Below are 13,618 nucleotides of genomic sequence, written 5' to 3'. Positions count from 1 at the left end.
AGTCAAAACTCTTATTTGGTGCAAGTTTGATAATTATTTGTGCGGTTTGTTCATTACCATATTGTTGATTACTGTAAAGCCTTCAAACTAAATAAATGTGTTAGAACAAAATATTAATTTACCCAAAACAACAAGGTAATACATTTAGTGCTTCAATGTCTTTAACACAAATACAGAAAAACAAAGCAACTGGAATGAAAACGTGCACAGCTGGGTGAACAAAGTAACTTTAGACTATAATCGAGACCACGTCAAAGTGACTGACAGATAGAGAACAACTCGGTTACAATTGTAATTTCTGTTCCTTAGACGTGGTGTCTCTAAGGCCTCAATGTTGAACTGTCTGCTGAAATACCCGTAGCAAGCAAATTCCACTCGCCAATTCTCATTGGCCTTTTCTGAGTCTCAGATGTTTAGGGCTTTCAAGCGTGACCCCTGTGTCAGTCATTGATCACGTCTCATTCCCTCCATCAGTGAACGCAGGTTAATAACCGAGACGCTCACCTAGTGTAAACAGAAACAAAATGTTAAGAGAGTGTGTGCTCTTTTCTGTGCAAGTTTACTGTGTACTGTGACCTTGCACAAATTCTTTAAAAAATGATTTACTTGCCTTTAATTAGCTCTTAACTCATATTCCTTCATCTAAATTTCATGAACATCAATTTTCAGATAAATATCCACAAACCAGAAACATGAAGCACAACTATACAATGATTTTTTTCAAAGATATTTTCATGTTAAATTAAACAGAATTGAGGGGGAATAATCTGTGAGAAGATAAAGCAGTCTGCCCAAAAAAATCTGAGCTCCTCCATATCTGATCACCAGCAACTGCATTCCCACGACTTGTTTTTCATTGTGAAAAGTATCCAGATTCAATTAGATTATTTATAAAGAGCGAATGAGAATGGGCTTTCAAGAACCAGCTGACACCATGAGGTGATTCCCTTCATTCCTGTGAAGACCATAATAAAACGTATTCATTTAATCAGGAACATGATGTTTGTTGCCTTAATGGCACAAACTGTATATAGAAGTTTTAGATTCAGTTTTACTCTGAAGCCGTAAGGCTGTGCTGATGTTGAATATCCCTATGATATGTCTATCATAGTTAACACTCATGCAGGTCCAGACATGGCATGGGATCATTTCAATTGTAGTGGCCAAAGTTGAAGACCGCTTTTGCTAATTTAAGAGAAGGTCTGGGTAATTGAAGTCAATTCAGCATTTAAGCTTAAGATAACCTCACAAATGCTACTAGCATCATTTATAGATTGTTGTAACAGTTCTTATTTAAGATTTGCACTAAAGTGGCTGGATTCTGGAATCCACTGCTGCTTCAATGTACTATATCTAATGAGTGATTAAAATCAAGGTATTAATCAATATTTTTCCTTCTAAATATCACATGAGTTGAATAACTTCTCTAGGCTTGTGAGATTTTACTTTGTTATAGAAGTTACCAGTGTGTTTTAGTGTGAAGTTACTAGTTTTCATCTACGTGCGTGACTAGAAACGCAGATCTGCAACCTGGAATGTCACGACGTGCCTAACTTCAGGGTCCGAGTGTCAGCCGCATAATCCATGGAGATATGCTTCAGTCTATCTAAAATGTGTTTATCTAGCCAATGAGATACATTGAACCTGAAGTAAGGACATAGCTTAGACTTTGGAAATGGTATAACTGCTGTGATCTGTGTAACTGTAAGCGGGACGGCCTACGAACTCCTGTGTGAGTTTTGAAGCTGACTTCTGCTGATGAAACTGCAAACTATCTTCAGTAAAACTTATCTTTAATCTATTGTAATTCTGACTCTTGTCTAAAATTGACTGCACTTCTGACTCCTGGTCTTAATTACAGTTTTTCTCAATTGCTAAAACACTAAACCCTATTGTCTGAACCAAATGCTCAGTTGCCTGAACCCACTGATTGAATCAATCACTCTTTTGGCAAAACCATAAGCACTTTTCACCTGTTTAGACACAACTTGCCAACACATTTTCATTGTGATGCACCCGTGCTGCATAATGGTGAGCACAGGTGACAAAAGTCAAACACAATTAAAGCACACGTGTCACCACTTGAACACAACAACTCAAAATTGATCACACTTGTGGCTAATGATGTGAGGGAACATATACAGTAAGCCAGTTCAGAGAGCACTGGTTTGTGAGGCCCTACAATGGATAGAAATCTGAGAGGAAGAGTTTGTGTGAGAGGAGGTCGAGGTGGTCAGCGAAGACAAAAAACAGTAATATCTGATGAAATCAGAGCTACTGTGATTGACCATGTTCTTGTCCATGGTATGAGCATGAGGGAGGCTGGACAAAGGGTACAACCAAACATCAGTAGATTCACTGTGTCCACCATAATCCGAAGATTTAGAGAAGAGAACAGGTAATTACCTTTTTTTTGACATTATAGTACAGTATGTAAATGTTGACAGCAATTACTGTATGACATACTATATACTGTACCACAGTATACTGTAAGTAAATATATGTTTCAGTACATCACTGTACCAATGTACTGTAGTATTGTAATGGAGGGTTGGTCTAACTGTTTGTAGGCCTAGTATTCCATGTATATTTTTGTACTTTATTTTTTACATGGGCTTACTGTACAAGTGGCAAACGCATAAGATTTCTGTTTGTTTTTACAAGTGCTACGTGTAAATGCACAAGATTTCTGTTTTTTCTTTTTGTACAAGTGCTAAATGCACAGTTTTTTGTTTTGTTTTGCAACATGCATTTAGCCTACAGTGAACAATAAACATTTATTTCTCCAGCTTCATGTCCTGAGCATTGTGTTTTCTATTTTTCTACATGTTTGTGACTGTTCAGTAGTGTTTTTAATTTTGATTGACTAGGGGCACGATTTGACAACATAGTTCAGTTTTGAGCACAGATTGAACTGTTTTGAGGTGAAAGTTTGGTTTTGCAAGAAAAGTCTGAGGTTTTGTGAATGTAGCTTGAAAATTGGGTATTGTGTTCACAGTTTAGAGAAAAGGAGAGCAGCTTTCAAGAAATGTGTCTTAGCAATCGAGAAAAAACTGTAATTAAATCTGGTCCTTGGGTCTTAAATTGTAAATTCCCTGATAACACATTTACATGTTTTTTGTTTTTGTTTTTTACTTTTATAAATAGTTGTGTATTGTAATTTAATATTACAGTTAAGTTACAGTCTGGTAAAGATGTTGAACAGACATTTTGGACCGTAGAGAGAGAGAGAGAGAGAGAGAGAGAGAGAGAGAGAGAGAGAGAGAGAGAGAGAGAGAGAGAGAGAGAGAGAGAGAGAGAGAGAGAGAGAGAGAGAGAGAGAGAGAGAGAGAGAGAGAGAGAGAGAGAGAGAGAGAGAGAGAGAGAGAGAGAGAGAGAGAGAGAGAGAGAATTGAATTTCAAAATCCATTTATTACAAAAATTAAACCATTATCCACATGTCCAGTCAATTAACACATTGTTCAAATAAAATCAGAACAGACAAGACAAAATTATCTTAAAAGGGGTGCAAAATGCAGATTGTCATCAATAATCTCACACAAAGCCCCCTTATTGCACCAAATCTGATCAAAAGAAACAAGATCTTTCATGGCTTTAAAATATCGAAAATCAATTAAAATTCGAGATTTCACTGAATTAAAAAACACTGCCTCTAAATTATAGCTTGTGTCTCGTTCAATTTTATGTTTTCTGGTATTATAAATTGCCATTTTAGCTTGGCCTAGCAACAAGTTCAAAAGTTGACACCGAAATCGGTGTCTCCGGACGTATTTAAAACCACGAATAAAAACTCCAACAGAAAATGTTTCACCAAAACAAACAAATAAATTCTGTAGCACAATAAACAAAGACTTCAGTCTAAAACATTGCATAAATGCATGGAACACAGTCTCTCTCTGCAAACAAAAAGGACAACCATGACTAACACCAGGGTTTAAAACTGAAATAAAAGCATTAACTGCAACTGCCCCATGTAATATTCTCCACTGTAAATCACCTAATTTCTTAGTTAATGGTGACTTGTACAGAGCTCTCCATTCTGGGTTTATGCCCTCTTCCATCTGTAGGATGGTACGCCAGGGTGTATCCACTTTATTATCTAAAAAACTTTTATTCAAAGATTTGACACAACTTTTATACAAGACTTTTCCAGATGCCGGCTCTAAACCCAATAGTGACACATTTTCAGAATACAAAAAAACACCTTTGCACTCTTCTAAATTAGGTGATAGCAGCAGATTAGGAAAAGGATCTCTGCAGTTCGGATTAATGAGTCCCTCAGAATATTCTTCCAGCAGTTTACACTCTTCTGTTGTAAGAGCAGACCTCCACTTTTCAAGGAGTTTAGCCACTACTCGTATTGATCGAACGCCCAGATGCTCCGCTACCAGATCAACATTCTTAAAGTAAATAAATTAAATAATAATGAACAGACATGCTTGGAAAACTGGATTATATATGTAAAAACAACAGTTTTTATAGAATAGGGTTATATAGGGAAATATAGCTGCAAGCAGCCATTAGCGGGGCCAAGCGCAAGAAGCGGCAACAGATGCCCTCATGGGTGGGATTGGCAGACCAATTGCAGCAACGAGCAATTAAAGACATTTTAAGAGAATTTTGGGCAAATGGCTAAAAAACCATAAAGTTTAAGATAATTTAATGGATTATCACTTTCGACCAATAGGTGGCGCAGTTGCGAAATCGATGTGATGTGGTCAGAGTGAGGTGACAATGACACATACAAAGTTTGGTGTCAAAATGTCAAGGCATTGCAGAGATAAAGACTTAATAGTCATTTTGGCAGCATGCCTCAACTTTGCTGCTGCGGTATACGAAAACGGTTTCGTCTATCGTCACGAAATCCATAACTTTTAGTCGGCACGGTATGGAGATGACACGATTCGATTTTGGTGAAAATCGGACGAATGGTCTAGGAGAAGTTCGAAAAAGAAGGTTTTGAAAGTAAATAAAGATGGCGGACAGGAAGTTCGTCCAAATACGTCAAACTTGGTATCTATGTTCTCGGCATGACCCAAGGAATCTATTAAGACCAGTGTCATTACAATAAGCACATTTTAAAAAAAGTTATTAGCATTTTTGGAAATGTAATTTTAACTTTTGACCAACAGGTGGCGCTGTCTCGAAATCTTTTGAGTACCTTCAAGGCAAGGTGCTGGTAACAAATTCTGAGTTTCGTAATGTTACAGCAATGTGTTCATTAAGTATAGCATTTCACATCACAAAACTGCATTGAAATCAATGGGATTTTCATGTTTTGTTCTATTATAGCGCCACCAAGAGGCTCAGTCCTACAATTTTTTTCATGTGTCCTCAGAGTGAGCCCCTACATCTTTGTGTCAATTTTGGTGAAGATATCTCGATTAACTTCAGAGTTATAGACATTTATGTGAAAAAACACGTAAAAAATGACCGCTACGTGACTTTGATTGAATTTTACGACCCCTTACTATCAATATTTTGGCATTTGGGCATTGGCGTATAGCTATCGACCTATGTTTTCAATTTTCTGACGGTGGTTTCGTCTCGATCGGACTAGCGGTTTTGAAGATATCGGCAAATGTTTTTTAAGCGCTAAATCACAACGCTAGACAAACCGTAAGTCGAAACCTAGCATGTTTGGTATCTGTGGACTCGGCAAGGATTCAGGACCTCAACGAGATGACTCCCGTGAAAATAAGTCAACCACAGCCAGAGTTATAAGCATTATAAGCTATTGGAGAAAAAAAATTCACCACTAGGTGGCGCTGTTTCGAAACTTCTCAAGCTCCTTCAGGGCTTCGTACTGATGACCCATACCGAGTTTCGTAACAATTCGTTAATGCGTTCAAAAAATACAGCATTTTAGCACATAATTCAAAATGGCCGACAGCCAAAATGGCCGATCTGGGAAAATTGGACATCAGTCGACTCGGCATGACGCCCTGAATCTATCGAGACCACTTTTTTGATATTTGGACAAACCGTTCAGAAGTTATGAGCAAAAATATCCATTTTTCATATCTCCGGACCAGTAGGTGGCGCTGTGCCAAAACGCACCACGGAACCTCAGGTCATGCTTGTGATGACAGGTACCAAGTTTGGTCTGAATACGATTAAGCGTTGCGGAGATACAGCCTTACGTCTGTTTTCGCAAGCGCTACGTAAAATTAGTTTGTGTGTTTATCGAAATTTGTTTAGCGAATCGACTTGAATTCCATAACTTTTTGTCGGCACTGCCTGGAGATGATCTGGTGCAATTTTGGTGAAAATCGGACAAACCGTCTAGGACGAGTTCGCAAAAGTATGTTTTTTAATCAATTCAAAATGGCGGCCATATTTTTATGAAGGAAAATGACGTCATAGATTGAGATCGAATCGTCATGAGCTCAGGAATCAGAGGAAAAAAGAATTTCGTCGATAGGCCTTACGGTTCAAAAGTTATTAGCATAATGATTTTGAAACTTTGGACAGGTGGTGGCGCTAGAGGCAATGAGTTAGAGACACCAAAATTGGTGCAATTACTGTTGGGACTGTCCTCTATCAGAATGTCAAACCGGAACAACTTTCCCGGACACTGTTCTAGGGGCTGCCATAGAAGCCCAGTCGGAAGAAGAAGAATAATAATAATAATAAATATAGCTGCAAGCAGCCATTCCGGGGCCAAGCGCAAACGCAGACGACAAGACATGCCAACATGGCTGGAAGTTTCAGACCGATAGCAGGAAGGAGCAATTAAAGACATTTAAAGATGAATTTAGGCAAATGGCTAAAAAATCATATATACAGTAACTTTTAAGATGATTTAATGGATTATCACTTTCGACCAATAGGTGGCGCAGTTACGAAATCGATGTGATGTGGTCAGAGTGAGGTGACAATGACACATACAAAGTTTGGTGTCAAAATATCAAGGCATTGCAGAGATAAAGACTTAATAGTCATTTTGGCAGCATGTCTCAACTTTGCTGCTGCGGTATACGAAAACGGTTTCGTCTATCGTCACGAAATCCATAACTTTTAGTCGGCACGGTATGGAGATGACACGATTCGATTTTGGTGAAAATCGGACGAATGGTCTAGGAGAAGTTCGAAAAAGAAGGTTTTGAAAGTAAATAAAGATGGCGGACAGGAAGTTCGTCCAAATACGTCAAACTTGGTATCTATGTTCTCGGCATGACCCAAGGAATCTATTAAGACCAGTGTCATTACAATAAGCACATTTTTAAAAAAGTTATTAGCATTTTTGGAAATGTAATTTTAACTTTTGACCAACAGGTGGCGCTGTCTTGAAATCTTTTGAGTACCTTCAAGGCAAGGTGCTGGTAACAAATTCTGAGTTTCGTAATGTTACAGCAATGTGTTCATTAAGTATAGCATTTCACATCACAAAACTGCATTGAAATCAATGGGATTTTCATGTTTTGTTCTATTATAGCGCCACCAAGAGGCAAAATCCCACAAATTTTTTCATGTGTCCTCAGAGTGAGCCCCTACATCTGTGTGTCAATTTTGGTGAAGATATCTCGATTAACTTCAGAGTTATAGGCATTTATGTGAAAAAACACGTAAAAAATGACCGCTACGTGACTTTGATTGAATTTTACGACCCCTTACTATCAATATTTTGGCATTTGGGCATTGGCGTGTAGCTATCGACCTATGTTTCCAATTTTCTGACGGTGGTTTCGTCTCGATCGGACTAACGGTTTCGAAGATATCGGCAAATGTTTTTTAAGCGCTAAATCACAACGCTACACAAACCGTAAGTCGAAACCTAGCATATTTGGTATCTCTGGACTCGGCAACGATTCAGGACCTCAACGAGATGACTCCCGTGAAAATAAGTCAACCACAGCCAGAGTTATAAGCATTTGAAAAATAAATTTTACCACTAGGTGGCGCTGTTTCGAAACTTCTCAGGCTCCTTCAGGGCATCGTACTGATGACCCATACCGAGTTTCGTAACAATTCGTTCATGCGTTCAAAAAATACAGCATTTTAGCACATAATTCAAAATGGCCGACAGCCAAAATGGCCGATCTGGGAAAATTGGATATCAGTCGACTCGGCATGACGCCCTGAATCTAAAGAGACCACTTTTATGATTTTTGGACAAACCGTTCAGAAGTTATGAGCGAAAATAGCCGTTTTTCATATCTCCGGACCAGTAGGTGGCGCTGCGCCGAAACGCAGCACGTAGCCTCAGGTCATGCTTGTGATGACAGGTACCAAGTTTGGTCTGAATACGATTAAGCGTTGCGGAGATACAGCCTTACGTCCGTTTTCGCAAGCGCTACGTAAAATTAGTTTGCGCGTTTATCGAAAACGGTTTGACGAATCAACTTGAATTCCATAACTTTTTGTCGGCACTGCCTGGAGATGATCTGGTGCAATTTTGGTGAGAATCGGACAAACCGTCTAGGACGAGTTCGCAAAAGTAGGTTTTTTTGACAATTCAAAATGGCGGCCATATTTTTATGACGGAAAATGACGTCATAGGGTGCGATCGAATCGTCATGAGCTCCGGAATCAGAGGAAAAAAGAATTTTGTTGATAGGCCTAACGGTTCAAAAGTTATTAGCATAATAAAAGTGAAACTTTGGACAGGTGGTGGCGCTAGAGGCAATGAGTTAGAGACACCAAAATTGGTGCAATTGATGTTGGGACTGTCCTCTATCAGAATGTCAAACCGGAACAACTTTCCCGGATACGGTTCTATGGGCTGCCATAGACGCCCAGTCGGAAGAAGAAGAAGAAGAAGAATAATAATAAGAACCAGAACAGATACAATAGGTGCCTCCGCACCTTCGGTGCTTGGCCCCTAATAATAAGAACCAGAACAGATACAATAGGTGCCTCCGCACCTTCGGTGCTTGGCCCCTAATAATAAGAACCAGAACAGATACAATAGGTGCCTCCGCACCTTCGGTGCTTGGCCCCTAAATATAGCTGCAAGCAGCCATTCCGGGGCCAAGCGCAAACGCAGACGACAAGACATGCCAACATGGCTGGAAGTTTCAGACTGACAGCAGCAAGGAGCAATTAAAGACATTTAAAGATGAATTTAGGCAAATGGCTAAAAAATCATATATACATTAACTTTTAAGATGATTTAATGGATTATCACTTTCGACCAATAGGTGGCGCAGTTACGAAATCGATGTGATGTGGTCAGAGTGAGGTGACAATGACACATACAAAGTTTGGTGTCAAAATATCAAGGCATTGCAGAGATAAAGACTTAATAGTCATTTTGGCAGCATGTCTCAACTTTGCTGCTGCGGTATACGAAAACGGTTTCGTCTATCGTCACGAAATCCATAACTTTTAGTCGGCACGGTATGGAGATGACACGATTCGATTTTGGTGAAAATCGGACGAATGGTCTAGGAGAAGTTCGAAAAAGAAGGTTCTGAAAGTAAATAAAGATGGCGGACAGGAAGTTCGTCCAAATACGTCAAACTTGGTATCTATGTTCTCGGCATGACCCAAGGAATCTATTAAGACCAGTGTCATTACAATAAGCACATTTAAAAAAAAGTTATTAGCATTTTTGGAAATGTAATTTTAACTTTTGACCGACAGGTGGCGCTGTCTTGAAATCTTTTGAGTACCTTCAAGGCAAGGTGCTGGTAACAAATTCTGAGTTTCGTAATGTTACAGCAATGTGTTCATTAAGTATAGCATTTCACATCACAAAACTGCATTGAAATCAATGGGATTTTCATGTTTTGTTCTATTATAGCGCCACCAAGAGGCAAAATCCCACAATTTTTTTCATGTGTCCTCAGAGTGAGCCCCTACATCTGTGTGTCAATTTTGGTGAAGATATCTCGATTAACTTCAGAGTTATAGACATTTATGTGAAAAAACACGTAAAAAATGACCGCTACGTGACTTTGATTGAATTTTACGACCCCTTACCATCAATATTTTGGCATTTGGGCATTGGCATATAGCTATCGACCTATGTTTCCAATTTTCTGACGGTGGTTTCGTCTCGATCGGACTAACGGTTTCGAAGATATCGGCAAATGTTTTTTAAGCGCTAAATCACAACGCTACACAAACCGTAAGTCGAAACCTAGCATGTTTGGTATCTCTGGACTCGGCAACGATTCAGGACCTCAAAGAGATTACTCCCGTGAAAATAAGTCAACCACAGCCAGAGTTATAAGCATTTGAAAAATAAAATTTACCACTAGGTGGCGCTGTTTCGAAACTTCTCAGGCTCTTTCAGGGCATCGTACTGATGACCCATACCGAGTTTCGTAACAATTCGTTCATGCGTTCAAAAAATACAGCATTTTAGCACATAATTCAAAATGGCCGACAGCCAAAATGGCCGATCTGGGAAAATTTGATATCAGTCGACTCGGCATGACGCCCTGAATCTAAAGAGACCACTTTTATGATTTTTGAACAAACCGTTCAGAAGTTATGAGCGAAAATAGCCGTTTTTCATATCTCCGGACCAGTAGGTGGCGCTGCGCCGAAACGCAGCATGTAGCCTCAGGTCATGCTTGTGATGACATGTACCAAGTTTGGTCTGAATACGATTAAGCGTTGCGGAGATACAGCCTTACGTCTGTTTTTGCAAGCGCTACGTAAAATTAATTTGCGCGTTTATCGAAAACCGTTAAGCGAATCAACTTGAATTCCATAACTTTTTGTCGGCACTGCCTGGGGATGATCTGGTGCAATTTTGGTGAGAATCGGACAAACCGTCTAGGACGAGTTCGCAAAAGTAGGTTTTTTGGACAATTCAAAATGGCGGCCATATTTTTATGACGGAAAATGACGTCATAGGGTGCAATCGAATCGTCATGAGCTCAGGAATCAGAGGAAAAAAGAATTTTGTTGATAGGCCTAACGGTTCAAAAGTTATTAGCATAATAAAAGTGAAACTTTGGACAGGTGGTGGTGCTAGAGGCAATAAGTTAGAGACACCAAAATTGGTGCAATTGATGTTGGGACTGTCCTCTATCAGAATGTCAAACCGGAACAACTTTCCCGGACACGGTTCTATGGGCTGCCATAGACGCCCAGTCGGAAGAAGAAGAAGAAGAAGAAATATAGCTGCAAGCAGCCATTACCGGGGCCAAGCGCAAGAAGCGGCAACAGATGCCCTCATGGGTGGGAGTGGCAGACCAATTGCAGCAACGAGCAATTAATGACATTTTAAGAGAATTTTAGGGCAAATGGCTAAAAAATCATATATACAGTAACGTTTAAGATGATTTAATGGATTATCACTTTCGACCAATAGGGGGCGCAGTTACGAAATCGATGTGATGTGGTCAGAGTGAGGTGACAATGACACATACAAAGTTTGGTGTCAAAATGTCAAGGCATTGCAGAGATAAAGACTTAATAGTCATTTTTGCAGCATGCCTCAAATTCGCTGCTGCGGTATACGAAAACGGTTTCGTCTATCGTCACGAAATCCATAACTTTTAGTCGGCATGGTCTGGAGATGATATGATTCGATTTTGGTGAAAATCGGACGAATGGTCTAGGTGAAGTTCGAAAAAGAAGGTTTTGAAAGTAAATAAAGATGGCGGACAGGAAGTTTGTCCAAATACATCAAACTTGGTATCTATGTTCTCGGCATGACCCAAGGAATCTATTAAGACCAGTGTCATTGCAATAAGCATATTTTTTCAAAAGTTATTAGCATTTTTGGAAATTTAATTGTAACTTTTGACCACTAGGTGGCGCTGTTTCGAAACTTCACAGGGTCCTTCAGGGCATCGTACTGATGACCCATACCGAGTTTCGTAACAATTCGTTAATGCGTTCAAAAAATACAGCATTTTTGCACATAATTCAAAATGGCCGACAGCCAAAATGGCTGATCTGGGAAAATTGGATATCAGTCGACTCGGCATGACGCCTTGAATCTAGCAAGACCACTTTTATGATTTTTGGACAAACCGTTCAGAAGTTATAAGCAAAAATAGCCATTTTTCATATCTCCGGACCAGTAGGTGGCGCTGCGCCGAAACGCAGCATGTAGCCTCAGGTCATGCTTGTGATGACATGTACCAAGTTTGGTCTAAATAGGATTAAGCGTTGCGGAGATACAGGCTTACGTCTTTTTTTGCAAGCGCTACGTAAAATTAGTTTGTGCGTTTATCGAAAACGGTTTGACTAATCGACTTGAATTCCATAACTTTTTGTCGGCACTGCCTGGAGATGATCTGGTGCAATTTTGGTGAAAATCGGACAAACCGTCTAGGACGAGTTCGCAAAAGTAGGTTTTTCAGATTATTCAAAATGGCGGGAAATTTTTCATGACGGAAAATGACGTCATAGGGTGCAATCGAATCGTCATGAGCTCAGGAATCAGAGGAAAAAAGAATTTTGTCGATAGGCCTTACGGTTCAAAAGTTATTAGCATAATGATTTTGAAACTTTGGACAGGTGGTGGCGCTAGAGGCAATGAGTTAGAGACACCAAAATTGGTGCAATTACTGTTGGGACTGTCCTCTATCAGAATGTCAAACCGGAACAACTTTCCCGGACACGGTTCTAGGGGCTGCCATAGACGCCCAGTCGGAAGAAGAAGAAGAATAATAATAATAGGAACCGGAACAGATACAATAGGTGCCTCCGCACCTTCGGTGCTTGGCCCCTAATAAGAACCGGAACAGATACAATAGGTGCCTCCGCACCTTCGGTGCTTGGCCCCTAATAATAATAATAATAAGAACCGGAACAGATACAATAGGTGCCTCCGCACCTTCGGTGCTTGGCCCCTAAAAATTACATGATACATTCCATAATTTCCCCACAATTTGATTGGTTCTTCATATGCAAACTTCAAAGTTTTTGTTGATTACTAATAACAAGATTTCAAGTTTAGACATCTGTCGAGGTTCATTTCCCATATTTGTTAAGCACACACACACACACACACACACACACACACACACACACACACACGCACAAAGTCACAAGTTTTCCCTTGGTTTTGAACAGTACATCTGTTCAAATGTTAGATGTTAAATAAGGTTAGATGTTAGAAACATGGTTAGTTTAATATATAGTTAAAAATATCCACAACACACGCACAGTATTTACAGTTGTTCACAAGACGGACCATACAACTAAACAGGGAGGAAGAAGGGACGCAGACGGCGCCAAAGGACAACAAAACAAAACCAAACAATGACTAACTTAGAAATACCCTCTTTTAAATAAATATGATAATGAATCCATGTCTCTCCCTGACACCAGCAGCAGACAGGGCTGGTATTCGTGTTTACGGGTGGGATTCTCAATGGGATTTGTCTGAGATCCTCCGGCCATGCTTCATGCTTCTTCTTGGGGGAAGTTCTCTGTCGAGAACTCCCGGCCGTGATTATTAAAGCATTTAGAGGACATTTGCTGAAGTGTGTTTGTCGATTGTTCCTGCGCAAGAGCAAGTTAGTTTAGAGGAACAAGTTACAGGTTAGACACTAAAGACCATTTTCCCAAGTGATAGTGTCAATAGGGGACGAGACGTTGTTCAACTCTTTGTGAGACTCTTAGGCGGGGTAGGATTACGGTTTAGGCGACAACCCGTGCGTTCAGACGTAACTCAACTGAGAATAATATTTTCAGGTGTCAA

General features: G+C 39.8%; 1 protein-coding gene and 1 long non-coding RNA gene across 2 annotated transcripts in view; one reads left to right on the top strand and one right to left on the bottom strand.

Annotated features, from left to right (window-relative positions):
• The window catches only part of LOC130086932 (ribonuclease-like 3), a 153,881-nt gene that overhangs the window by 1,558 nt on the left and 138,705 nt on the right, over positions 1–13,618 (top strand). The gene's annotated exons all lie outside the window — the stretch shown is intronic.
• The window catches only part of LOC130086963 (uncharacterized), an 80,237-nt gene that overhangs the window by 350 nt on the left and 66,269 nt on the right, over positions 1–13,618 (bottom strand). The window lies entirely within an intron of this gene.

The sequence above is a fragment of the Rhinichthys klamathensis genome, unplaced genomic scaffold, assembly GCF_029890125.1.
Source record: "Rhinichthys klamathensis goyatoka isolate OS25496 unplaced genomic scaffold, OSU_Roscu_1.1 h1tg000103l_1, whole genome shotgun sequence".
NCBI classification, from domain to species: domain Eukaryota; kingdom Metazoa; phylum Chordata; class Actinopteri; order Cypriniformes; family Leuciscidae; genus Rhinichthys; species Rhinichthys klamathensis.
The sequence above is the reverse complement of the archived record's forward strand: the minus strand, read 5'-3'. Positions and strand labels throughout refer to the sequence as shown.